This window comes from Salvelinus namaycush, unplaced genomic scaffold, assembly GCF_016432855.1.
Source record: "Salvelinus namaycush isolate Seneca unplaced genomic scaffold, SaNama_1.0 Scaffold49, whole genome shotgun sequence".
Taxonomy (NCBI): domain Eukaryota; kingdom Metazoa; phylum Chordata; class Actinopteri; order Salmoniformes; family Salmonidae; genus Salvelinus; species Salvelinus namaycush.
The window spans coordinates 526,959-551,407 of record NW_024061186.1 but is presented as its reverse complement, the minus strand read 5'-3'; the positions used below and the strand labels follow the sequence as shown (position 1 = coordinate 551,407).

At 42.8% G+C, this 24,449-nt stretch overlaps 1 long non-coding RNA gene across 2 annotated transcripts; it reads left to right on the top strand.

The window, feature by feature from the left end:
- Positions 1-1,031: 1,031 nt before the first annotated feature.
- Positions 1,032-4,136, top strand: LOC120041624. 2 transcript variants are annotated; one of them, XR_005475907.1, is made up of 3 exons: positions 1,032-1,496; positions 3,333-3,487; positions 4,086-4,136. It is a non-coding gene; the product is annotated as an uncharacterized LOC120041624 (long non-coding RNA). The 2 variants fall into 2 exon arrangements; XR_005475908.1 differs by lacking the exon at positions 4,086-4,136 and adding an exon at positions 3,882-3,905.
- Positions 4,137-24,449: the final 20,313 nt, after the last annotated feature.

The window sequence follows — 24,449 nt, the reverse complement described above, 5'->3', positions numbered from 1 at the left end:
TACATGGTTAGGTAGGACACAAGATATCTGTTAGATAGGAGCAACAGTAGTGATACATGGTTAGGTAGGACACAATATATCTTTATGATAGGAGCAACAGTAACGTTAGTGATACATACTGACTAGATCATAAAGGAACAAATGTCCAGACAGAGGATTGAGTTTATTAACCCAACTTTACACAGGCTACTGTTTGGCCTTAGCCCACACAAATAAATGATACCCCACAAGCCAAATGTGACCTTCTCTTGTGAAGGTCAGACGTAAGGGAAAGAACAATGGCTAAACCTGGTCTTATCTTCCAATGCTCCATCCCCCTGCCCAACCCCCCTCCAAGCCACTCCGCCAACCACCAGGCATTCCCGTGATTGGCACTTAGCAGGTTGATTGGCATGTCGGACCCCGCGAACACTGGTAAATACAACACAACCCACTAATAGCCTAACACACCGCTGTCTGTGCGGGTCGCTACAACACCCTCAATGTGAAGTGATATTAATACAGAAATACAGAGCACAAGTACAACCCTTTTATATAAACCGTTTAAGGTAGTAAGAAAATAAACATTCACTTAATATTTCAATAAGTCACCTGCTAGTAAATCACCTGCTGGCAATAGCTGGCGTGACATTGTAGTGCAGAGACCAACGGTGCTAGTTAGCTCGTCATTAACACGGCTAGCTAAGACAGCAAAAACTTGGTTAACTGGCTGAAATAGGTCTTCAATTCATGAACGGCAAAATAAATATATACATAGCCACATTCGCTATTGCCTTTAGGATATATGAACCAGTTTTCCAAAAACACTATTGTGTTATACAGTTTTAAACAGTGTTTATGTACAGAGGAAGAGGACTCGAACCTGCTCTCAGAATATCTCTCAGACTGAGGAGCGGGCAGACCAACTTCCCAAATAGGGGAGAAGCACTCAAAACCCACTAGTTGTTCTTTCAAAGAAAATAATACAAAAATGGTAAGTCCGAAGACCTCTCGTATTACCAGCCTTACTACAATGGCAGCAAATATTTTTATGAATTCAGTAACACATAATGAAAGGAAACTTTATTTACATCACCCCTTTTCCTGAGGTGAATGGTTTCACCCACTACTCTCCCGGAACTGAGGCTTTGAGATCTACAGTTTCACTTTGTTACACCTTTGGTGAGCAAAACAGCTAATAACTTAGCTAAATACTGACATTATCCTCAATCGAGATATCTGTCCGTCGTTTCAGCTCCAACTGAACTTAAAGGTGCATTTCAGACACACATCTTCGTGGCCATTCAGGATGTAGTGTAATCAGACTGTCTAGCTCTAGCTAATAACACAGCATAGTAGGCTATTGGTTGACAGACAGCCGCTAATCAGATCACATCACCGCCAGATAATTAACTAAAGAGGCTGAAAATGGAGGGACTGGGGCCGAAGATGGACCCGGAAGAGATGTGTGTCTTCGGTCAGGAACTTTCTCCTCCATGTCGCCCTGCTCCGAGTCAGTAAGTATTGGACCAGAAGCTAGTCGGGTTTCCCTATGATGTCAACTGTGTAGCCTGGCAGGTCCCAGATCTGTTTGTGTTTTTGCCCAGAGTCATGTATTCATGTCTAAATACATGGCTCTGCTTTGGTCTATTCCATTGATATTGTCAAACTGAACATTACATAGAACATGTGAGTCATTTAGCAGACGCTCTTATCCAGAGAGACTTACAGTAGTGAGTGGATACATTTCCATACGTTGCATTGGCAGGACAATTCCATTAGTGGTTGGGAGGAGAGCAGAAACAGCCTAACACCTACACTGATACTGTGTAACCTGTCTGCAGTCAACCAGCCATCCAGACTGAAGTGAAGGCCTTATTACAGAATGAAAACACCTTCTCTTTCGTCGGCATGGCAACCTGTAAACATGTCAGTGGTGTCACAATGTTGCACAACAGCAGCAGAACATTGGATGGAGGGTCATTGTATCATTACACAGTGTCACTGTCAATTCTACTGTATTGGTACATGTGGTATTACAATACATTAGAAGATCTGTAGACGGCAGCATTGAAACAATTTACAACACATAGTCAACTAGCAACCTACTCTGTTTCAGTGCTGGTTAAATATCCCACTTATTTTATTCTGCTGTTAGAGGCCATCAGTAGAGACAGTCAGGAAAATAGTCTTTATAGCTGGTTTGTTTCTGTCAAACCATGGGAAGTGTGTCTATATAGGTAAGTACATATACAATTAGGATTTTACTTTAAGGTCAAATGTAATGTAACTGTCTAGTAGTTTTATTTATGTTTTAACCTTTATTTAACAAGTCAGTTAAGAACAAATTCTAATTTTCAATGACGGTCTAGGAACAGTGGGTTTACTGCCTTGTTCAGGGGCAGCTCGGGGATTTGAATATAGGCCTACACTCTTAAATAAAAGGTGCTATCTAGAACCTAGAAGGATTCTTCCACTGTCCCCATAGGAGAACCCTTTGAAGAACCCTTTTAGTTCCAGGTAGAACCCTTTTGGGTTCCATTTAACAGAGGGTTCTTCATGGAACCAACATGAGTCAAATGTACTGTCTAGTTGTGAAGAGAATCTAAATATGTTGTTTATTGATCTCCTCTCCATTCTAGCACCATACATTCTGTTGTTTACTGATCTCCTCTCCATTCTAGCACCATACGTTCTGTTGTTTACTGATCTCCTCTCCATTCTAGCACCATACGTTCTGTTGTTTACTGATCTCCTCTCCATTCTAGCACCATGCGTTCTGTTGTTTACTGATCTCCTCTCCATTCTAGCACCATACGTTCTGTTGTTTACTGATCTCCTCTCCATTCTAGCACCATACGTTCTGTTGTTTACTGATCTCCTCTCCATTCTAGCACCATACGTTCTGTTGTTTACTGATCTCCTCTCCATTCTAGCACCATACGTTCTGTTTACTGATCTCCTCTCCATTCTAGCACCATACGTTCTGTTGTGTACTGATCTCCTCTCCATTCTAGCACCATACGTTCTGTTGTTTACTGATCTCCTCTCCATTCTAGCACCATACGTTCTGTTGTTTACTGATCTCCTCTCCATTCTAGCACCATACGTTCTGTTGTTTACTGATCTCCTCTCCATTCTAGCACCATACGTTCTGTTGTTTACTGATCTCCTCTCCATTCTAGCACTATACGTTCTGTTGTTTACTGATCTCCTCTCCATTCTAGCACCATACGTTCTGTTGTTTACTGATCTCCTCTCCATTCTAGCACCATACGTTCTGTTGTTTACTGATCTCCTCTCCATTCTAGCACCATACGTTCTGTTGTTTACTGATCTCCTCTCCATTCTAGCACAATATGTTCTCAGAAGCTGGACAGCATATGAATAGAATCCATCTTCTCTCAGCCTCTACCCTCAAGACCTACATCACACAAGATGCTTCAGAAAAACAACAACTGTAACGAATGTCGCCGGGATAAGGAGAAGAGGACCAAGGTGCAGCGTGGTAAGTATTCATAATACGTTTAATAAATATGAACACTTGTACAAAAACAACAGACGAACAGTTCCGCAAGGTGCAATACACAAAACAGAAAACAACACAAACACAGGTGGGAACATGTTACCTAAGTATGGTTCTCAATCAGAGACAACGATTGACAGCTGCCTCTGATTGGGAACCATACCAGGCCAAACACATAGAAATACAACACACAGAACAAAACATAGAATGAAAAACATAGTATGCCCACCCTAACTCAGGCCCTGACCAAACCAAAATAGAGACATAAAAAGGAACTAAGGTCAGGACGTGACAACAACAACAAGCTGGTGAAGTTGCTAGCCAACAGGAACAACCGTGACAACAACAACACGCTGGTGGAGTTGCTACCCAACAGGAACAACCATGACAACAACAACAACAACAAGCTGGTGAAGTTGCTACCCAACAGGAACAACCATGACAACAACAAAAAGCTGGTGGAGTTGCTACCCAACAGGAACAACCATGACAACAACAACAAGCTGGTGGAGTTGCTACCCAACAGGAACAACCCTGACAACAACAACAACAACAAGCTGGTGAAGTTGCTACCCAACAGGAACAACCATGACAACAACAACAAGCTGGTGAAGTTGCTACCCAACAGGAACAACCATGACAACAACAACAAGCTGGTGAAGTTGCTACCCAACAGGAACAACCATGACGACAACAACAACAACAAGCTGATGAAGTTGCTACCCAACAGGAACAACCCTGACAACAACAACAACAAGCTGGTGAAGTTGCTACCCAACAGGAACAACCATGACAACAACAACAAGCTGGTGAAGTTGCTACCCAACAGGAACAACCATGACAACAACAAGCTGGTGAAGTTGCTACCCAACAGGAACAACCCTGACAACAACAACAACAAGCTGGTGAAGTTGCTACCCAACAGGAACAACCATGACGACAACAACCACAAGCTGGTGAAGTTGCTACCCAACAGGAACAACTCTGACAACGACAAGCTGGTAAAGTTGCTACCCAACAGGAACAATCATGACAACAACAACAAGTTGGTGAAGTTGCTACCCAACAGGAACAACCCTGACGACAACAACAACAACAAGCTGGTGAAGTTGCTACCCAACAGGAACAACCATGACAACAACAACAACAACAAGCTGGTGAAGTTGCTACCCAACAGGAACAACCATGACAACAACAACAACAAGCTGGTGAAGTTGCTACCCAACAGGAACAACCCTGACAACAACAACAAGCTGGTGAAGTTGCTACCCAACAGGAACAAACATGACGACAACAACAACAAGCTGGTGAAGTTGCTACCCAACAGGAACAACCCTGACAACAACAACAAGCTGGTGAAGTTGCTACCCAACAGGAACAACCATGACAACAACAACAACAACAAGCTGGTGAAGTTGCTACCCAACAGGAACAACCATGACAACAACAACAACAACAAGCTGGTGAAGTTGCTACCCAACAGGAACAACCATGATGACAACAACAACAACAAGCTGGTGAAGTTGCTACCCAACAGGAACAACCCTGACAACAACAACAACAAGCTGGTGAAGTTGCTACCCAACAGGAACAACCATGACAACAACAACAAGCTGGTGAAGTTGCTACCCAACAGGAACAACCCTGACAACAACAACAACAACAAGCTGGTGAAGTTGCTACCCAACAGGAACAACCCTGACAACAACAACAAGCTGGTGAAGTTGCTACCCAACAGGAACAAACATGACGACAACAACAACAAGCTGGTGAAGTTGCTACCCAACAGGAACAACCCTGACAACAACAACAAGCTGGTGAAGTTGCTACCCAACAGGAACAACCATGACAACAACAACAACAAGAAGCTGGTGAAGTTGCTACCCAACAGGAACAACCATGACAACAACAACAACAATCTGGTGAAGTTGCTACCGAACAGGAACAACCATGACGACAACAACAACAAGCTGGTGAAGTTGCTACCCAACAGGAACAAACATGACGACAACAACAACAAGCTGGTGAAGTTGCTACCCAACAGGAACAACCCTGACAACAACAACAAGCTGGTGAAGTTGCTACCCAACAGGAACAACCATGACAACAACAACAACAACAAGCTGGTGAAGTTGCTACCCAACAGGAACAACCATGACAACAACAACAACAAGAAGCTGGTGAAGTTGCTACCCAACAGGAACAACCATGACGACAACAACAACAACAAGCTGGTGAAGTTGCTACCCAACAGGAACAACCATGACAACAACAACAACAACAAGCTGGTGAAGTTGCTACCCAACAGGAACAACCATGACAACAACAACAACAAGAAGCTGGTGAAGTTGCTACCCAACAGGAACAACCATGACAACAACAACAACAATCTGGTGAAGTTGCTACCCAACAGGAACAACCATGACAACAACAACAACAACAAGCTGGTGAAGTTGCTACCCAACAGGAACAACCATGACGACAACAACAACAACAAGCTGGTGAAGTTGCTACCCAACAGGAACAACCAATATGTTTAAGTTATATATTCTACCAAGTGTTAATGTCACCACCATGGATGTTTAAGTTATATAGTCTACCAAGTGTTAATGTCACCACCATGGATGTTTAAGTTATATAGTCTACCAAGTGTTAATGTCACCACCATGGATGTTTAAGTTATATAGTCTACCAAGTGTCAATGTCACCACCATGATTGTTTAAGTTATATAGCCTACCAAGTGTTAATGTCTCCACCATGGATGTTTAAGTTATATAGTCTACCAAGTGTTAATGTCACCACCATGGATGTTTAAGTTATATAGTCTACCAAGTGTTAATGTCACCACCATGGATGTTTAAGTTATATATTCTACCAAGTGTTAATGTCACCACCATGGATGTTTAAGTTATATAGTCTACCAAGTGTTAATGTCACCACCATGGATGTTTAAGTTATATAGTCAACCAAGTGTTAATGTCACCACCATGGATGTTTAAGTTACATATTCTACCAAGTGTTAATGTCACCACCATGGATGTTTAAGTTATATATTCTACCAAGTGTTAATGTCACCACCATGGATGTTTAAGTTACAGTGGGGCAAAAAAGTATTTAGTCAGCCACCGATTGTGCAAGTTCTCCCACTTAAAAAGATGAGAGAGGCCTGTAATTTTCATCATAGGTACACTTCAACTATGACAGAAAAAATGAGATTTTTTTTCTCCAGAAAATCACATTGTAGGATTTTTTATGAATTTATTTGCGAATTATGGTGGAAAATAAGTATTTGGTCAATAACAAAAGTTTATCTCAATACTTTGTTATATACCCTTTGTTGCCAATGACAGAGGTCAAACGTTTTCTGTAAGTCTTCACAAGGTTTTCACACACTGTTGCTGGTATTTTGGCCCATTCCTCCATGCAGATCTCCTCTAGAACAGTGATGTTTTGGGGCTGTTGCTGGGCAACACGGACTTTCAACTCCCTCCAAAGATTTTCTATGGGGTTGAGATCTGGAGACTGGCTAGGCCACTCCAGGACCTTGAAATGCTTCTTACGAAGCCACTCCGTTGCCCGGGCGGTGTGTTTGGGATCATTGTCATGCTGAAAGACCCAGCCACGTTTCATCTTCAATGCCCTTGCTGATGGAAGGAGGTTTTCACTCAAAATCTCACGATACATGGCCCCATTCATTCTGTCCTTTACATGGATCAGTCGTCCTGGTCCCTTTGCAGAAAAACAGCCCCAAAGCATGATGTTTCCACCCCCATGCTTCACAGTAGGTATGGTGTTCTTTGGATGCAACTCAGCATTCTTTGTCCTCCAAACACGACGAGTTGAGTTTTTACCAAAAAGTTATATTTTGGTTTCATCTGACCATATGACATTCTCCCAATCTTCTTCTGGATCATCCAAATGCTCTCTAGCAAACTTCAGACGGGCCTGGACATGTACTGGCTTAAGCAGGGGGACACATCTGGCACTGCAGGATTTGAGTCCCTGGCGGCATAGTGTGTTACTGATGGTAGGCTTTGTTACTTTGGTCCCAGCTCTCTGCAGGTCATTCACTAGGTCCCCCCGTGTGGTTCTGGGATTTTTGCTCACCGTTCTTGTGATCATTTTGATCCCACGGGGTGAGATCTTGCGTGGAGCCCCAGATCGAGGGAGATTATCAGTGGTCTTGTATGTCTTCCATTTCCTAATAATTGCTCCCACAGTTGATTTCTTCAAACCAAGCTGCTTACCTATTGCAGATTCAATCTTCCCAGCCTGGTGCAGGTCTACAATTTTGTTTCTGGTGTCCTTTGATAGCTCTTTGGTCTTGGCCATAGTGGAGTTTGGAGTGTGACTGTTTGAGGTTGTGGACAGGTGTCTTTTATACTGATAACAAGTTCAAACAGGTGCCATTAATACAGGTAACGAGTGGAGGACAGAGGAGCCTCTTAAAGAAGAAGTTACAGGTCTGTGAGAGCCAGAAATCTTGCTTGTTTGTAGGTGACCAAATACTTATTTTCCACCATAATTTTCAAATAAATTCATTAAAAATCCTACAATGTGATTTTCTGGATTTTTTTTCTCATTTTGTCTGTCATAGTTGAAGTGTACCTATGATGAAAATTACAGGCCTCTCTCATCTTTTTAAGTGGGAGAACTTGCACAATTGGTGGCTGACTAAATACTTTTTTGCCCCACTGTATATAGTCTACCAAGTGTTAATGTCACCACCATGGATGTTTAAGTTATATAGTCTACCAAGTGTTAATGTCACCACCATGGATGTTTAAGTTATATAGTCTACCAAGTGTTAATGTCACCATTTAAGAGCAGTTGGAGGCCACGGAAGGAGTGTTGTATGGCATTGAAGCTCGTCTGGAGGTTTGTTATCAGTGTCCAAGGAAGGACCAGAAGTACAGAATGGTATCATCTGCGTAGTGGATCAGAGAATCACCAGCAGCAAGAGCGGCATCATTGATATATACAGAGAAAAGAGTCGGCCCGAGAATTGAACCATGTGGTACCCCCATAGAGACTGCCAGAGGTCCGGACAACATGCCCTCTGATTTGACACACTGAACTCTATCTGAAAAGTAGTTGGTGAACCAGGCGAGGCAGTCGTTAGAGAATCCAAGGCTATTGAGTCTGCCGATAAGAATACAGTGATTGACAGTCGAAAGCCTTGGCAAGGTCGATGAAGACGGCTGCACAGTACTGTATTGTATCGATGGCGGTTATGATGTCATTTATGTCCTTGAGCGTGGCTGAGGTGCAACCCTGACCAGCTCGGAAACCGGATTGCACAGTGGAGAAGGTACGGTGGGATTCAAAATGGTCAGTGATCTGTTTATTAACTTGGCTTTCGAAGACTTTAGACAGGCAGGGCAGGATGGATATAGGTCTGTAACAGTTTGGGTCTAGAGTGTCACCACCTTTGAAGAGGGGGATGACCGCGGCAGCCTTCCAATCTTTAGGGATCTCGGACGATACGAAAGAGAGGTTGAACAGACTGGTAATAGGGGTTGCAACAATGGCGGCGGATAGTTTTAGAAATAGAGGGTACAGATTGTCTAGCCCAGCTGATTTTTACGGGTCCAGGTTTTGCAGCTCTTTCAGAACATCTGCTATCTGGATTTCGGTGAAGAAGAAGCTGTGGAGGCTCGGGCAAGTAGCTGCGGGGGGGGGGGGGGGGGGCTGTTGGTCGGGGTTGGGGTAGCGGGGAGGATGGCATGGTCAGCTGTTGGGAAATGCTTATTGAAATTTTAGACTATCATGGATTTATCGGTTAATGTCACTGTAGGGGGTGGGTCCCAAAGACCCTCCCCATTATTGATTAAGGGGACCTTAAGATTCATATGTTTTGCTGCAGGCCTTATAATAGATACTGTTGCTATGTGTCTAAACTCTGCCACTATACGTTGTACAAGCCATCTATATTAGTCTTTGTGGTTAAGCTCTGGCTGTTGTGAGAGTGTGCTTGCAGGCTGGGTCTGAGTCAGACTGAAACTAGATAAAGAGAAGTAACCACTGTCTGGTTTTGACATGTTGATATTGTGTGACAGTGGACAATGCTAATGAATTCAGAGAAGCTACTGTACTAGGTTGTCTTATAAGGTAACCTCAGCTTATTGATACACACACACAGTGACGTAGGTGATCATACCACTAGAGAGTGATCACATGTATATAATCAGCTGTGCCCTTAGGTGGGGTGCAGAACTTACTCTGAAACATACATGCTGTGTTCCCGTTGTCAACTTCTGTCTGCAACTGCATTAATAAATGAATGATTGATTTACTTAAAGAAAATGTCTGACTACTGATTTCACCAATAAGCAAATGATTGACAAGGAACAAGGAACCTGCCCCGACATCACCACCATGGATGTTTAAGTTATATAGTCTACCAAGTGTTAATGTCACCACCATGGATGTTGAAGTTATATAGTCTACCAAGTGTTAATGTCACCACCATGGATGTTTAAGTTATATATTCTACCAAGTGTTAATGTCACCACCATGGATGTTTAAGTTATATAGTCTACCAAGTGTTAATGTCACCACCATGGATGTTTAAGTTATATATTCTACCAAGTGTTAATGTCTCCACCATGGATGTTTAAGTTATATAGCCTACCAAGTGTTAATGTCACCACCATGGATGTTTAAGTTATATAGTCTACCAAGTGTTAATGTCACCACCATGGATGTTTAAGTTATATATTCTACCAAGTGTTAATGTCACCACCATGGATGTAGAAGTTATATAGCCTACCAAGTGTTAATGTCACCACCATGGATGTTTAAGTTATATATTCTACCAAGTGTTAATGTCACCACCATGGATGTTTAAGTTATATAGTCTACCAAGTGTTAATGTCACCACCATGGATGTTTAAGTTATATATTCTACCAAGTGTTAATGTCACCACCATGGATGTTTAAGTTATATAGTCTACCAAGTGTTAATGTCACCACCATGGATGTTTAAGTTATATAGTCTACCAAGTGTTAATGTCACCACCATGGATGTTTAAGTTATATATTCTACCAAGTGTTAATGTTACCACCATGGATGTTTAAGTTATATATTCTACCAAGTGTCAATGTCACCACCATGGATGTTTAAGTTATATAGTCTACCAAGTGTTAATGTCACCACCATGATTGTTTAAGTTATATAGCCTACCAAGTGTTAATGTCACCACCATGGATGTTTAAGTTATATAGTCTACCAAGTGTTAATGTCACCACCATGGATGTTTAAGTTATATATTCTACCAAGTGTTAATGTCACCACCATGGATGTTTAAGTTATGTAGTCTACCAAGTGTTAATGTCACCACCATGGATGTTTAAGTTATATAGTCTACCAAGTGTTAATGTCACCACCATGGATGTTTAAGTTATATATTCTACCAAGTGTTAATGTCACCACCATGGATGTTTAAGTTATATATTCTACCAAGTGTTAATGTCACCACCATGATTGTTTAAGTTATATATTCTACCAAGTGTTAATGTCACCACCATGGATGTTTAAGTTATATATTCTACCAAGTGTTAATGTCACCACCATGGATGTTTAAGTTATATAGTCTACCAAGTGTTAATGTCACCACCATGGATGTTTAAGTTATATATTCTACCAAGTGTTAATGTCACCACCATGGATGTAGAAGTTATATAGCCTACCAAGTGTTAATGTCACCACCATGGATGTAGAAGTTATATAGCCTACCAAGTGTTAATGTCACCACCATGGATGTTTAAGTTATATATTCTACCAAAGTGTTAATGTCACCACCATGGATGTTTAAGTTATATAGTCTACCAAGTGTTAATGTCACCACCATGGATGTTTAAGTTATATATTCTACCAAGTGTTAATGTCACCACCATGGATGTTTAAGTTATATAGTCTACCAAGTGTTAATGTCACCACCATGGATGTTTAAGTTATATAGCCTACCAAGTGTTAATGTCACCACCATGGATGTTTAAGTTATATAGTCTACCAAGTGTTAATGTCACCACCATGGATGTTTAAGTTATATAGTCTACCAAGTGTTAATGTCTCCACCATGGATGTTTAAGTTATATATTCTACCAAGTGTTAATGTCACCACCATGGATGTTTAAGTTATATAGTCAACCAAGTGTTAATGTCACCACCATGGATGTTTACGTTATATAGCCTACCAAGTGTTAATGTCACCACCATGGATGTTTAAGTTATATAGTCTACCAAGTGTTAATGTCACCACCATGGATGTTTAAGTTATATAGTCTACCAAGTGTTAATGTCTCCACCATGGATGTTTAAGTTATATAGTCTACCAAGTGTTAATGTCACCACCATGGATGTTTAAGTTATATATTCCACCAAGTGTTAATGTCACCACCATGGATGTTTAAGTTATATATTCTACCAAGTGTTAATGTCTCCACCATGGATGTTTAAGTTATATATTCTACCAAGTGTTAATGTCACCACCATGGATGTTTAAGTTATATAGTCTACCAAGTGTTAATGTCACCACCATGGATGTTTAAGTTATATAGTCTACCAAGTGTTAATGTCACCACCATGGATGTTTAAGTTATATATTCTACCAAGTGTTAATTTCACCACCATGGATGTTTAAGTTATATAGTCTACCAAGTGTTAATGTCACCACCATGGATGTTTAAGTTATATATTCTACCAAGTGTTAATTTCTATCCTACTGTGATTCTTGTGAGTTGATGTGATGTTATGATGATTTCTAACAGATACACCTTGATGTTGTTTTGTCCTTTTCTTATTCTACTTGAATAAACTCAAGACTTGAATGTAGTTTGTAGTCATTTACTTCCATATAGAGTCGTTGTTTACAGACACAGCTGTAGACTGACCTGACCCCAACCTGACCCCACAATGACCCCAACCCTGACCCCAACCACATCCCAACCCTGTCGAAGAGTAGGGAGAAGGGAGGAAGAGAGCAACTGGGGGAGACAGGGGAGGAGGGAGAGAGAAGGTGAGGAACATAGTGTGTAAAAGGTGACTAACTTGTCTGTGCAGATGAAGATAGCTGACGTTGACAGCACCAGGGCTCAGCCGTCTAGCGTTACCACAGCTCACACTATTCTCTGATCCATTCTGCATGTTTCCACACAGCTGGGTTCCTGCAGATTGTGAAAAACAGGATGTGTCACATATTGCAGTCACACCCAAACAGCTCTTGGCTGTACGCCCAGACTTATCACTCAAGACAAGTTTGTATCAGTAAATAAACACTAGTATGTAATAATAGACAATTCTCTCAGTAAAAATTGAAGGTCTAATTTGTAATTTCCCACCACACCTGTTGAGTTGACTTGGGTAACAGACCTCTAGCTTCTACACCACATCCCCCCTTCTCCTGCTCTAACATGAGACCTCATCAGTACTCATTTTGGGTGCTGGTACTATTTATATTTAGGTGCTGGAACATTAAGCCAATATTCTATACGAGGTGAACTCAAGCAGTAAAAAGTTAGAGCTGATATTATAGGACACACTATGTGTAACTTTGCTGCTCTGCCAGCAGTTTCCTGTGGAGTTTTTCTAATGTCAGTGTTTCCTGTAGGTAGGTGGGTTTAACTGATCTTATCTGCTTAAAAGTTTGTCACATCATAGAAGTAAGGAAGTTATGATATAGAAGTCATATAGCCGAGCAGTATTTCTCACTCTTCAGTCCTCTCTTCATGACAGTAGACCTGTATATGTCAGTGGAGCCCCAGTTAGAGACAGATATGATGCCCGCAGTGATACTGACAATCCTGTTCTGGAGCACAGGTAGGAGGCTGTTATGTTGATATACACTTGTGACAGTTACTGAGATATGTTTTGATATTGTAAGATATAGTATAATTTGCAGGGCTAGTAAAAGAACATGAATCTGGAAGCAAAGAGTACAAATCTGTCTCAAAACAGGAAAATTATGTGATCACCTGTAAATTAATTTACTGTAGCATTGTCCATCTGGGACAGGCACTAATGTACAGTGTATTCTGAAAGTATTCAGACCCCTTGAATTTTTCCACATTTTGTTACAGCCTTACTTTAAAATTGATTGCATTATTTATTTTCTCATCAATCTACACACAGTACCCCATAATGACAAAGCAAAAACATGTTTTTAGAATTTTTTATATTTATAACATATACAAACAGAAATACTTTATTCACATACGTTTTCAGACCCTTTGCTATGAGACTCAAAATTGAGCTTGGGTTCATCCTGTTTCCAGTGATCATCCTTGAGATGTTTCTACAACTTGATTGGAGTCCACTTGCGGTAAATTCAATTGATTGGACATGATTTGGAAATGTACACACCTGTCTGTATAAAAGTGGATAGAGTCAAAGTAACAAAGACTGTTATGCAGTGGTGTAAAGTACTTAACTAAAACTACTTGAAAGTATTACATAAGTCGTTTTTTGGGGTGTCTGTACTTTACTTTTTATATTTGACAACTTTTACTTCACTACATTCATAAAGAAAATGATGTACTTTTAATCCATACATTTCCCCTGACACCCAAAAGTATTTGTTACATTTTGAATGCTTAGCAGGACAAGAAAAGGGTCTAATTCACACTTATCAAGAGAACATTCCTGGTCACCCCTACTGCCTCTGATCTTGCAGACTGACTAAACACATGCTTTTTTTGTAAATGATCTCTGAGTGTTGGAATGTGCCATTGGCTATCTGTAAATAAAATAGAACATGTGGCTGTCTGCTTAATATAAGGCATTTGAAATGATTTATACTTGTACTTTTACTTTTGATACTTAACTATATTTAAAACCAAATACTTTTAGACGTTTAATCATGTAGTGTTTTACTGGGTGACTTTCACATTTACTTGAGTCATTTTCTTTACTTTACTCAGGACAGGGTACTTTTCCCCCCACTGGTGGTATGGTGTTGATATCATGTGTATCTATAGAGAAAAGAGCATGAGTGGTAGTTCTCAGCTTGAATTTAGACTCAAAGGTTGGTGACCACTGTTCAAGAGTTTTCCCTGTTAACACCATCACTGTTCTAGAGTTTTCCCTGTTAACACCATCACTGTTCTAGAGTTTTCCCTGTTACCACCATCACTGTTCTAGAGTTTTCCCTGATAACACCATCACTGTTCTAGAGTTTCCCCTGTTAACACCATCACTGTTCTAGAGTTTTCCCTGTTAACACCATCACTGTTCTAGAGTTTTCCCTGATAACACCATCACTGTTCTAGAGTTTTCCCTGTTAACACCATCACTGTTCTAGAGTTTTCCCTGATAACACCATCACTGTTCTAGAGTTTCCCCTGTTAACACCATCACTGTTCTAGAGTTTTCCCTGTTAACACCATCACTGTTCTAGAGTTTTCCCTGATAACACCATCACTGTTCTAGAGTTTCCCCTGTTAACACCATCACTGTTCTAGAGTTTTCCCTGATAACACCATCACTGTTCTAGAGTTTTCCCTGTTAACACCATCACTGTTCTAGAGTTTTCCCTGTTAACACCATCACTGTTCTAGAGTTTTCCCTGATAACACCATCACTGTTCTAGAGTTTTCCCTGTTAACACCATCACTGTTCTAGAGTTTTCCCTGTTAACACCATCACTGTTCTAGAGTTTTCCCTGATAACACCATCACTGTTCTAGAGTTTTCCCTGTTAACACCATCACTGTTCTAGAGTTTCCCCTGTTAACACCATCACTGTTCTAGAGTTTTCCATGTTAACACCATCACTGTTCTAGAGTTTCCCCTGTTAACACCATCACTGTTCTAGAGTTTTCCCTGTTAACACCATCACTGTTCTAGAGTTTCCCCTGTTAACACCATCACTGTTCTAGAGTTTTCCCTGTTAACACCATCACTGTTCTAGAGTTTCCCCTGTTAACACCATCACTGTTCTAGAGTTTCCCCTGTTAACACCATCACTGTTCTAGAGGTTCCCCTGTTAACACCATCACTGTTCTAGAGTTTCCCCTGTTAACACCATCACTGTTCTAGAGTTTCCCCTGTTAACACCATCACTGTTCTAGAGTTTTCCCTGTTAACGCCATCACTGTTCTAGAGTTTCCCCTGTTAACCCCATCACTGTTCTAGAGTTTCCCCTGTTAACACCATCACTGTTCTAGAGTTTCCCCTGTTAACACCATCACTGTTCTAGAGTGAATAGACCAGTGCATATATACCCATGTATGGATCTGCTCCATTACTTTGAACTGGATTGTGTTTACAGCTGTGGTCCTGAGTACATCCACTTATTACGAGATCTAAGAGAGAGCTGCATGGGTGCACATTGTGTTCATCTCCTTTGCTAGTTAGTGAGTTATTAGCCCAGTTATAGATCATTTGTAGTCAGCAATAGGGGAGTGATTACTTCCTACAAACCGTGTACATTTATAGACTCTTTGAAAATCAGTCAGGTGAAAATCTTTTTTTGTCTTAAAGGGGCAGTGTTGTATTTTGGGACACCTTCGTAAACTTGCATCAAACACAACAGCATTTTCAGTCACCTCCTTGTCTGAAGGAGAAGTGGATAAACAGGTTAATGTCAAGCCCTGCATGTTTCTTTCAAAAGTCTCATGAAATGTAGGTCTACGTTGAACACCACACATTGGCTGCTACTGTAGGCTGAATGATAGAACAGCTGTTTCCATGTTAAAATGTTATGGGATGTATTTTATCCATTGTATTTGATGGTAGGTCACTCTGGTAGATCTACATTATGATCAAATATCCACAGTAGCCTACTTGTCCACTGTTAACTGTAACTTAAAGGGGGTACAGCCTCTGTGTTCACAGTAAACACACCCTGGAAGTTGACCAGAATTTTCACAACATTACAGTTTGAGCTCAGCAGACCAAAAAGCTCTATTTTTGTCTCATCAGACCACATGACCTTCTCCCATTCCTCCTCTGGATCATCCAGATGGTCATTGGCATTCTTCAGATGGGCCTGGACATGCGCTGGCTTGAGCAGGGGGACCTTGCGTGCGCTGCAGGATTTTAATCCATGACGGCGTAGTGTGTTACTAATGGTTTTCTTTGAGACTGTGGTCCCAGCTCTCTTCAGGTCATTGACCAGGTCCTGCCGTGTAGTTCTGGGCTGATCCCTCACCTTCCTCATGATCATTGATGACCCACGAGGTGAGATCTTGCATGGAGCCCCAGACCGAGGGTGATTGACCATCATCTTGAACTTCTTCCATTTTCTAATAATTGCACCAACAGTTGTTGCCTTCTCACCAAGCTGCTTGCCTATTGTCCTGTAGCCCATCCCAGCCTTGTGCAGGTCTACAATTTTATCCCTGATGTCCTTACACAGCTCTCTGGTCTTGGCCATTGTGGAGAGGTTGGAGTCTGTTTGATTGAGTGTGTGGACAGGTGTCTTTTATACAAGTAACGAGTTCAAACAGGTGCAGTTAATACAGGTAATGAGTGGAGAACAGGAGGGCTTCTTAAAGAAAAACTAACAGGTCTGTGAGAGCCGGAATTATTACTGGTTGGTAGGTGATCAAATAATTATGTAATGCAATAAAATGCAAATTAATTACTTAAAAATCATACAATGTAATTTTCTGGATTTTTGTTTTAGATTCCGTCTCTCACAGTTGAAGTGTACCTATGATAAAAAATTACAGACCTCTACATGCTTTGTAAGTAGTAAAACCTGCAAAATCGGCAGTGTATCAAATACTTGTTCTTCCCACTGTGTATATATATATATATATACATTTTTCACGTAGACATCATGGTGTGTATGTCAAGTTCTTTTGTTATGTCTTTGTTTTAGTGTGGTCAGGGCGTGAGTTGGGTGGGTTATCTATGTTCGTTTCTCTATGTTGGTTTGTTCGTTTGGCCTGGTATGATTCTCAGAGGCAGGTGTCGTTAGTGTCTCTGATTGAGAATCACACTTAGGTAGCCTTTTTCCACCTGGGTTTCGTGGATATTTTCCGTGTCAGTGTTTGTTCCACACGGAACTGTTTCGGTTTGTATATCACATGTTCGTTTCTTGTTTTGTTTCTGTGTTCGTTCGTTAATAAAGAGCACGAACACGTACCACGAACACGTACCACGAACACGTACCACGAACACGTACCACGAACACGTACCACCAACACGTACCACGAACACGTACCACCAACACGTACCACCAACACGTACCACCAACACGTACCACCAACACGTACCACGAACACGTACCACGAACACGTACCACGAACACGTACCACGGACACGTACCACGAACACGTACCACGCTGCGCATTGGTCCTCCGATCCTTCTTACTACTCCTCGTCAGAGGAGGAGGAAGACAGCCGTTACAGTGTACATTCATTTAAATCCCAACTTGTAAGGAAAGTATAAATAATAAAAATCAACAATGTATTGGACAGGCCTATGAGGTCTAAAGGTCTGTCTTTCCAAGACATTCTGTTCATCTGCAAGCAGACCTGATGATTCTAGATGGTGGGAGAGCCTGTTATTTAAAATGGAAGAATATAACTTACTGTAGCCTATATAATGTAACAATGACAATAATCCCTTCATATATACTGTAGTTGAAGGTTATTTTAGTGTCATAAAAAGTGTTAATTAAAACAAATCAGGATGTTTGGTGGATGGATTCAGTGTAGATGTTCTGCTGTGTATCGACGGGTTTATATGAAAGTGGTAGATTTGTAATTCTTTACAAGAGAAAGTTCTGGATTACTTTTCTTTGGGTGACCTCAGGCTACGGTCTTTGACAATTCAGCTACTTTGTTAACAGTCCTACAACTGTCACCTCATGTAACAACTGATTTACTTAACTAAAGGCACATCTCAATATGTGGTCCAGGTGCCTTAGTGGTCCTATAAAAACCTGTGTCCAAACTCAGCATTAAATAGTATCTAATCAGAATAGTGTACAGAGATAAGTTATTGCACCTATTGAAATGTAATGTGTTTTTTAGTGTTTATTCTGTTGCATTAAAAAAGTCTCTGTTGCCTATTAGATCAATATCAGTGTGAACACGTCTGATTGGACTAGATCCATGTTGAGGTGAGACACGTCTGATTGGACTAGATCCATGTTGAGGTGAGACACGTCTGATTGGACTAGATCCATGTTGAGGTGAGACACGTCTGATTGGACTAGACCCATGTTGAGGTGAGACACGTCTGATTGGACTAGATCCATGTTGAGGTGAGACACGTCTGATTGGACTAGACCCATGTTGAGGTGAGACACGTCTGATTGGACTAGATCCATGTTGAGGTGAGACACGTCTGATTGGACTAGATCCATGTTGAGGTGAGACACGTCTGATTGGACAAGATCCATGTTGAGAGGGGAGGGGTTAAAGACAAGAGGGTGAGGAGATGGGGAGAAGAGGAGAAGGGGGAGAAGAGAAGAAGCGAGTGGGAGGAGAAGAGGAGAAAAGAGGGGGAGAAGAGCAGAAGAAAGGGGGAGGAGAGGAGAGGGGAGAGGAAGGAAGTGGAGAGGGGAGGGGGTAAAGACAAGAGGATGAGAAGAGGGGGGAGAAGAGAAGAATAGAAGAAAGAGAAGAGAGGAGGAAAGGGGGGGAGAGGGAGAGAAGAGGAGTGGAGGGAGAATGAGAGGGGGAGAAGAGGAGAAGAGAAGATGGGGGAGAAGAGGAGAGGGTGAGAAGCGGAGAATTGAAGAGAGGAGAGGAGAAGAGATGGGGGAAAGAGGAGAAGAGATGGGGAGAAGAGGAGAAGAGAGGGGGAGGAGAGGAGAAGAGAGGAGAAAAGATGGGGGAAAGAGGAGAAGAGATGGGGAGAAGAGAGGGGGGAAAGAGGAGAAGAGATGGGGAGAAGAGAGGGGGGAAAGAGGAGAAGAGATGAGGAGAGGGGGAGAAGAGAGGTGGAGAAGAGGAGAAGAGGGGGATAAGAGGAGAGAAGAGAAGAGGGAGGAGGGGAAGAGAGGAGGGTGTAGAAGAGAGGGGGAGAAGAAGAGAGGGGGCGGAGAGGGGGGAGTGTAGAGGAGAGGAGAGCGGGTGGAGAAGGGATGGGCAGAAGAGGATTAGAGAGGGGAAAAAGAGGAGAGGGGAGGAGTGGAGAGAAGAGGGGGAAAAGAGGAGAAGAGAGGGTGAGAAGAGGAGAAGAGAGGTGAGAAGAGGAGAAGAGTGGGGGAGAAGAGGAGAAAGACGGGGTAGAAGATTAGAAGAGAGGGGGAGAAGAGGAGAGGAAAGAGGGGGGGAAGAGGGGGGGAAGATATGAGAATAGAGGGAGAAGAGAGTGGGAGGTGAAGAGTGGGTGGAGAGGAGTAGACAAGAGGGGAAGAAGAGGAGAATTGAGGGGGAGAAGAGGATTAGAGAGGGGGAGAAGAGGAGAAGAGAGGGGAAGATTAGTAGAAGAGAGAGAGAGGGAGAAGAGGAGGAGAGAGGGAGAAGAGGAGACGAGAGGGCAGAAGAGGAGAAGAGAGAGGGAGAAGAGGAGTAGAGAGAGGGAGAAGAGGAGTAGAGATGGGGAGAAGAGGAATAGAGATGGGGAGAAGAGGAGTAGAGATGGGGAGAAGAGGAGTAGAGATGGGGAGAAGAGGAGTAGAGATGGGGAGAAGAGGAGTAGAGATGGGGAGAAGAGGAGTAGAGAGAGGGAGAAGAGGAGTAGAGAGAGGGAGAAGAGGAGTAGAGATGGGGAGAAGAGGAGTAGAGATGGGGAGAAGAGGAGTAGAGATGGGGAGAAGAGGAGTAGAGAGAGGGAGAAGAGGAGTAGAGGGAGAAGAGGAGTAGAGATGAGGAGTAGAGATGGGGAGAAGAGGAGTAGAGATGAGGAGTAGAGATGGGGAGAAGAGGAGTAGAGATGGGGAGAAGAGGAGTAGAGATGAGGAGTAGAGATGGGGAGAAGAGGAGTAGAGAGAGGGAGAAGAGGAGTAGAGATGGGGAGAAGAGGAGTAGAGAGAGGGAGAAGAGTTGTAGAGAGAGGGAGAAGAGGAGTAGAGATGGAGTAGAGATGAGGAGTAGAGAGAGGGAGAAGAGGAGTAGAGAGAGGGAAAAGAGGAGTAGAGATGGGGAGAAGAGTTGTAGAGATGGGGAGAAGAGGAGTAGAGAGGACGATAAGAGGAGAAGTGAGGGGGAGGAGAGGAGAGGGGGGAGAAGAGGAGAGGGGAGGGGAGGAGATGAAGAGAGGAGATGAAGAGAGGAGATGAAGAGAGGAGAGGAGAGGAGAGGAGAGGAGAGGAGAGGAGGAGTTGAGGGATTATTACATTTGACCGTCTGACTTGGAAAAGTGGCATCCTATGATGTTGCCATGTTGAAAGTCACTGAGCTCTTCATTAAGGCCATTCTACTGACAATGTTTGTCTATGGAGATTGCATGGCTGAGTGCTTGATTTTATACATCTGTCAGGAAGGGGTGTGGCTGAAATAGAATCCACTCATTTGAAGGGTGTCCACATACTTTTGTATATATAGTGTATGTACACATGGGTGTTGTTGCACCATACCAACGATAAGCCTGTCTTCCCATCACATCATGAAAGGTCATGTTATGTTCATTTAACCTCTGTCTCTCTCTTCCTCTGACTCCTCCCTTTCTCCTCTGTCTCTCTCTTCCTCTGACTCCTCCCTTTCTCCTCTGTCTCTCTCTTCCTCTGACTCCTCCCTTTCTCCTCTGACTCCTCCCTTTCTCCTCTGTCTCTCTTCCTCTGACTCCTCCCTTACTCCTCTGTCTCTCTCTTCCTCTGACTCCTCCCTTTCTCCTCTGACTCCTCCCTTTCTCCTCTGTTTCTCTCTTCCTCTGACTCCTCCCTTTCTCCTCTGTTTCTCTCTTCCTCTGACTCCTCCCTTTCTCCTCTGTTTCTCTCTTTCTCCTCTGACTCCTCCCTTTCTCCTCTGTTTCTCTCTTCCTCTGACTCCTCCCTTTCTCCTCTGTTTCTCTCTTCCTCTGACTCCTCCCTTTCTCCTCTGTTTCTCTCTTCCTCTGACTCCTCCCTTTCTCCTCTGTCTCTCTTCCTCTGACTCCTCCCTTACTCCTCTGTCTCTCTCTTCCTCTGACTCCTCCCTTTCTCCTCTGACTCCTCCCTTTCTCCTCTGTTTCTCTCTTCCTCTGACTCCTCCCTTTCTCCTCTGTCTCTCTCTTCCTCTGACTCCTCCCTTTCTCCTCTGTCTCTCTTCCTCTGACTCCTCCCTTTCTCCTCTGTTTCTCTCTTCCTCTGACTCCTCCCTTTCTCCTCTGTTTCTCTCTTCCTCTGACTCCTCCCTTTCTCCTCTGTCTCTCCCTCTGACTCCTCCCTTTCTCCTCTGTCTCTCTCTTCCTCTGACTCCTCCCTTTCTCCTCTGTCTCTCTCTTCCTCTGACTCCTCCCTTTCTCCTCTGTCTCTCTCTTCCTCTGACTCCTCCCTTTCTTCTCTGTCTCTCTCTTCCTCTGACTCCTCCCTTTCTCCTCTGTCTCTCTCTTCCTCTGACTCCTCCCTTTCTCCTCTGTCTCTCTCTTCCTCTGACTCCTCCCTTTCTCCTCTGTCTCTCTCTTCCTCTGACTCCTCCCTTTCTCCTCTGTCTCTCTCTTCCTCTGACTCCTCCCTTTCTCCTCTGTCTCTCTCTTCCTCTGACTCCTCCCTTTCTCCTCTGTCTCTCTCTTCCTCTGACTCCTCACTTTCTCCTTTGTTTCTCTCTATCTCTCTGTCTCTTTGTCTCTTTCTCCTCTGTCTCTCTCTTTCTCCTCAGATCTCCAGGCTCAAAGCGTTAGTCCACCAGGTAGGTAGAGTATAAATCTACAGTGATTATAGCAGTTCAATATTAGTCAACTTTATTATCCCACATGGAGAAATTCATGTGTCCATACAAACCATTCTAAAACCCAATAACAAGTAGTGTTTTATGGAACTACTAATACTTGTCAACCACAAAGCATTACTGCTGTTAGAATAACAGAATCACTGTCATCATCTGTCCTCACCACTGTGTTTTCCTCTCTGCTGTTTACAGCTGAACTCTCAGTCAGACTGGTGGATGGGACCACTTCCTGTTCTGGGACAGTGGAAGTCTTCTATGAAGGAGAGTGGTTGGGTCTATGTACTGAGTGGTGGAGCATGAAAGAGGCTAAGGTTGTGTGTAGACAGCTGGACTGTGGGAATCCTGTAGCTGAATCTAGAGGACGTCTTGTTGAAGATGGAAGAAGAAGAGTCACACGAATTAGTAGTTGCGGTGGACATGAGTCTTCTATTAGACAGTGTAGCATCGTAGGAAGACATGGTGTCTGTTATGGTGAATATTATCGTCATGTGATCTGTTCAGGTAAGAGACTGGTCATATTGAGAGATTTATTTGTACATTATACAATATTACCATGTATCATGTTTTATGTGTTTATAATTTCATTTAAATAGAGGGAGAGATGTCAGATGTATTTAAACATTATATTTGTGTTTAGTCCTTGACAGTGTCATCAACAAAACTGATTGAATGTTCAACCAACTCTTTTTCTCCAGAGTCTGTGCGGCTTGTGGATGGAGCTGGTTTCTGCTCTGGGAGAGTGGAGGTGAAGTCCAATCAGTCCTGGGCCTCAGTGTGTGAAGCTGACTTTGACCGGCAGGATGCAGAGGTAGTCTGTGGGGAGCTTGGCTGTGGGGCTCCTGCAGCTCTACAGGGGGGGCTCTATGGAGGAGGTGAGGGTCAGACCTGGGATAAAGAGTTCCAGTGTAAAGGCAAAGAGTCCCTTCTCCTGGACTGTGACACCTCAGACAGAAAACACAACACCTGCCTACCTGGTAATGCTGTTGGACTCACCTGCTCAGGTAAGAAACAGTTTGTCACTCAATCAACATTGTTTCTCACCTGGAGTGAAGAATATGAGAGACAATATAGGTGTGTTTTAGTGAGAAAATTGTAAGATTACTGTCTCTCTCTTTTCTTTTCTCAGAGCCTGATGATGTGAGGCTGGTGGGAGGAGGCAGTCGCTGTGCTGGTGGAGTGGAGTGGTACGACCAGGGAGAGTGGAGGACTGTGGGAGCTGTGGACAGGGACCAGGAGGATGTAGCTGCAGTAGTGTGTAGACAGCTGGGTTGTGGCTCCACTGTTTCAGTACTACCTGGAAACACCACTAGAGGGTTTAGAGTTTCCTGTTATGGGTCTGAGTCTTCACTGAGGAAGTGTTCCAGAAGTTATGATCTCCTTCCTGGACTCACAGTGATCTGCTCAGGTAATAACAAGACACACTATATGGCCAAAAGTATGTGGACATCTGTGGATTCAGCTATTTCAGCCACACCTGTTGCTGACAGGTGTATACAATTGAGCACACAGCCATGCAATCTCCATAGACAAACATCGGCAGTAAAATGGCCTTACTGAAGATCTCAGTGACTTTCAACGTGGCACGTCTAGGAGCAACAACGCCTCAGCCGCAAAGTGGCAGGCCACACAAACTTACAGAACGGACTGCAGAGTGCTGAAACACGTAGAACGTAAAAATGATCCTCAGTTGCAAAACTCACTGCAGAGTTCCACATTCTTTTGACCATGTATTATATCTCCTTCCTGGACTCACATTGATCTGCTCAGGAAATATCAAGATATTATTTTTATTTTATTTAACCTGGTAGGCCAGTTGAAAACAAGGTCTCATTTGCAGCTGCGACCTGGCCAAGATAAGCAAAGCGACACAAAAAACAACACAGAGTTACACATGGAATAAACAAACGTACAGTCAATAACACAATGGAAAAAATCTATATACAGCTTGTGCAAATGAGACAAGATTAGGGAGGTAAGGCAATAAATAGGCAGTAGTGGCAAAGTAATTAACGTTTAGCAATTTAACACTGGAGTGATAGATGTGCAGAAGGTGAATGTGCAAGTAGAGATACTGGGGTGCAAAGGAGAAAAAAAAATAACAATATGGGGATGAGGTAGTTGGATGGGCTATTTACAGATGAGCTATGTACAGGTGCAATGATCTGTGAGCTGCTC